This window comes from Saimiri boliviensis, chromosome 12 (assembly GCF_048565385.1).
Source record: "Saimiri boliviensis isolate mSaiBol1 chromosome 12, mSaiBol1.pri, whole genome shotgun sequence".
In the NCBI taxonomy this organism is placed as follows: domain Eukaryota; kingdom Metazoa; phylum Chordata; class Mammalia; order Primates; family Cebidae; genus Saimiri; species Saimiri boliviensis.
The window spans coordinates 62,312,131-62,316,667 of NC_133460.1; the positions used below are offsets into that span (position 1 = coordinate 62,312,131).

Below are 4,537 nucleotides of genomic sequence, written 5' to 3' on the forward strand. Positions count from 1 at the left end.
GAGAACACCTGTAGTCCCAGCTACTCTGGAGGCTAAGGTGGAAGAATCACTTTAACTGGAGAGGTGGAGGCTAGAGTGAGCTGAGATCTCACCACTGTACTCCAGCCTGGGCTACAGAGTGAGATTCTGTTTCAAAAAAAAAAAAACATAAGTATACATGCGTAGCCCAGATATTAGTTTTAACTGTCAATTTTTTACTATCAAACTCTTCAAAGAGAAACCTTTTTCCAATTGTAATTCTTACTAAAGCCATTTTACTTTGCTTCTGCTAGCTGGGCTTCTGTCACCAAATAGGCAGCCCACAGAAATGGCCATCTGCTGCAGTGGCTGCTCATCACCATTCTTTACCACAGGGTGGTAGATGGCTCTCAGCCAACCATTTATCTAAACATGCTGGTGCTTACAAGACATCCTTATACTCATGCAGAAGTATCTAAAAGATAGAGCCACACCACTCCAAATAGAAATGGCTGCCACCTGGGATGTCCCTCATGAACTTCTTCCATGGATGATTCATTCCCTTTGCCCGCTTCTTGGTCTGTCAGCTCCTGGCCTGGCTTGCCACAAGTTTCACAGTGGGCAGTTCTATGCAAACCTATCTGATATGGTTTGGCTCTGTGTCCCCACCCAAATCTCATCTCAAAGTGTAATCCCCATAATCCCCACTTATCAAGGGAGCAACCTAGTGGGAGGTGATTGGATCATGGGAGTGGTTTCCCCCATGCTTTTTTTTTTATAATAGTGAGTGAGTACTCACAAGATTTGACTGTTTTATAAGCATTTGACAATTCCTGCTCCACACCCTTGTCTGCTATCACGTAAAACAGGCCTGCTTCCCCTTCACCATGGTTGTAAGTTTCCTGAGGTCTCCCCAACCATGTGGAACTGTGAATCAATTAAATCTTTTTTATTTATAAATTACCCAGTCTTGGAAAGTTCTTTATAGCAATATGAAAACAGACTAATACACTATCCCGAAGTCTGAGGAGGCTTTTCCTTTCCCAAAGGAAAAGGCTGATAAATATGGTTGCTTAGAAAGACAGATGCAATAGAGACTTATGAACAGAAACCATGCCTAAAGCACAGGCAGCAGTGAGATGAGATCATGGATCCCCACCTCAATTCACTTTATAAAGCCAATACCCGATACAATAATTAAAGATGTCTTTTACAGATGAAAGCCCTTTGTGAATAAAGGTGCAAATATTCCCAACAAAACATTAGCGAATCCAATCCAGAATATATAAAAAGAATGTATGCCACAGCCAAGAGAATTTTTTTCTCCCCAGGGATGCAAGTTTGGTTTAATATATATATAAATTATTTATATAATTTATAACATTAATGTTTTAAAGAAAAAAATACAAGATATCAATTGATATAGAAGATGTATTTAAAGAAACATTAATAATAAAACTCTCAGAAAATTAGAAAGAAACTTCCTCAACCTGACAAAAAGCATCCACAAAAAGCTTACAGTTAACATCATACTTAATATTGATATACTAAATGTTTTTCCCCAAAGATTAGAAATAAAGCAAAGATGCTCATTGTTACCACTCATATTTAACAGTACTGAAAGTCTTAACTAGTGTAATAAGGCAAGACAAAGAAATAAAAGGCATAATGATTAGAAATAAATAAATAAAATTGTTTGTAATGGCAGACAGTACGACAATTATAAGGCATCTACCAAAACAAAACAAACAAGAAGAAAAATCATTTCTAGAATGAATAAGTGACAAGGTCATAGGATATAAGGGAAATTCAAAAAATTGAAAGTATCTATATGCTAGCAATGAACAATTGGCAATCAAATTTTAAAGCACAATACTATTTACAATTACTACAAATAAGGAACATTTAAGTATATATCAAACAAAAAATGTAGAGAATCTACATTCTAAAAACTTTAAAATGCTGGTAAAGGCAATCAAAGATGATCTAACTAAATGGAAAGGCATAATGTGTTTATGTTTTTGAGTATTCAACATTCTAAAAGTGTCAGTTTTCCTCATATTAAAATACAAGCATACTTCACTTTCTACCAAAATATCAAGAAAATTAGTTAGAAATACAAACCAGGTAATTCAAAAATGTATATAAAAGGCCAGATGACTTAGCCTAGCCAAAACAGACTATTTCATAAACAAAACTGATCACCAAACAAAATTAATCACTGAAGAATTTGGACTAAGGAGAAACTAATTTCTACAGGCAGAATAAAGCCTGAAAATGAAAAATTCAGTCAGTGGGCCAAGTTTTACCCTAATAGCCAATCCAAATAAAGACATTATAATAAAGGAACTCTACAGACCAATATCTCTTATGAACATAAACACAAAAATCCTCAGCAAAATTTTAGCAAATTCAATACAATGTATAGATGAGAACAAATATATCACAGGAGAAGACTGGCAGATGAAAAATAAGGATATAAAAAAATTCTCAGCCCCATTTGTCATTAGGTAATGGCAAATTTAAAAAAATATATGAGATACCACTATACATTAGTTAGAATGGCTAAAATTAAAAAAAAAATAATGAAAATGCCAAATATTGGCAAGGATGTGGAGCAACAGAAACTTTTGTTTATTATTGGTGGGAATGCAAAATGCTACAGCCAGTTCAAAAAAATTTTTGGAAGTTTCTTACAAAGCTAACATAGTCTTATCATATGATCCAATAATCACAGTCCTAGACTTTGGTCCAATTGATTGAAAAAATATGTCCCAGAAGAGAAAAATGACATTAGATAAAAACTATGGACTTTTATTAACAATAGTGTATCAATATTGGCTCATTAATTATAATAAATGTGTCATGCTGATACGAAAAACGTTAGTGATGCAAATAATATGTAAGATATAAGTAGACGAGGAAACAGTACAAGATACATGGAATTCTCTGTACTAACTTCTCAATTTTTCTGTAAATCTAAAACTCTTCTAAACATTAAGGTCTGTTTAAAAAATGAAATGAAATCACTTTTCATGGCAAGGTAAAACAACACTAAGCACTCAGTATATTTCAGTATCAGAGAAATATGTTTAGATCTTTTGCACAGGTTTAAAAAATGTATCCCTAACTAAATTGGAGAAATTAGGTAGGTTAAGATACATTGAGCTTCAATTTTTTCTTCAAAGAATCTGTATGTCAGTCTGTTCAGCTCTCTTATTCTTTGATTCTCCATTTTAAAGTTTAACTTCCTGGTTCTCTTTGCCCCCTTGTCTCTAGTGTCAGTAAACAACTTTCCTGCCAGCTCTAAACAGTAGTTCACATCTGTTCTCCTGATCACTTGCTCTGACCTGGTCTTCCTGCCAAACTACAAACCCCTGACTCTGGCTTGTACCCCTGCTCTCTTTAAAACAGCCAATTGGAATTAGCTTAGAGTTAGACTGTGCGGTCCAACCCTAGCCAATAGGGGAATGACATAGCAGCAGGGGTTCCCTGTGTCAGAAATAAGAACCCCTTCCCCTCCCTTATCCAGGTGTGCTCTCACTATTGCTCCATCTGTGAGATGCACTCTTCTATAGAAGTAAAAATTGCCTTGCTAAGAAAATTAAATTTATGTTCAAGTGTCATTTCTTTGTAGCACTGAGGAATGAGCATTTTCGTTTCCAGCAGGTAGAACATAGTCTGCTAAATGCTTCTAGAATTCAAGGTACCTGTGAAAAGAATTATACATAGAAGAAAGCTTTTAAAACAGAAGGCTTAAAATCCTGTGTATTTGAAGAGAGAGAAACAAAAATTTCCTAGAAGGATGTATTCAAATAGTTGATTTCTCACATTATGAAGGAACTGACCTACCCCCAAAACACATCTGAGTTCATATAATTCACAATCACACAGAATTTTAGGGTCAAAAAAATGAGCATCTCTGGTTACCCAACCATATGCCTTATAGAACAAACAGGAAAAAAATGGAGAAAGAAGACAGATATTTCCAAATTGAATCAACTTACTTATAAACATAATCTTTAAAATATCTGTAAAGTTGCCTCAAGGCAAAATAATCAGATTAAACAATTGGCTCTTAATTACAGCATGTTAAGTAAATCATAGAGCTACCAGGATGATGTCTTTGGATTACCACCCAGGTACTATTGCATATAGATCAGAAAAAACAGCCACCAATAGGAAAGAATTTGGGTGCTCAATTTGTCAGCACATATGCTAAAATTGAAATGTTACTGAATAAATTAGCATGGCCTCTGCACAAGGATGACATAAAACTTTGTGAAGCATAACATGTTTTGGGAAATGGGTGGTTATTAATGGGTATGAAGTTTCAGTTTTGCAAGATGTGAAAGTTCTAGAGATGGATGTTGGTCATGGGTGCACAACAACATGAAGGTGTACTTAATGTCACAGAACTGTAAATGCTGTAATATCATGCAAGGTGTCAGAATTGAAATGGAGTAACTTGTGCCAAACCCTAACAAAAGCAAGCAAGAAAGAGAGAGAGAGAGAGAGAGAGAGAGAGAGAGAGAGAGAGAAGAGAGAGAGAGAAAGAAAAAAAGAAAGAAAGAAACCC

At 35.0% G+C, this 4,537-nt stretch overlaps 1 non-coding gene across 1 annotated transcript; it reads left to right on the forward strand.

The window, feature by feature from the left end:
* The first annotated feature begins 4,152 nt into the window (after window positions 1–4,152).
* On the forward strand, window positions 4,153–4,259 carry LOC120367425 (U6 spliceosomal RNA). Its single transcript, XR_005581815.1, has one exon. It is a non-coding gene; the product is annotated as a U6 spliceosomal RNA (small nuclear RNA).
* The last annotated feature ends 278 nt before the right edge of the window (window positions 4,260–4,537 follow it).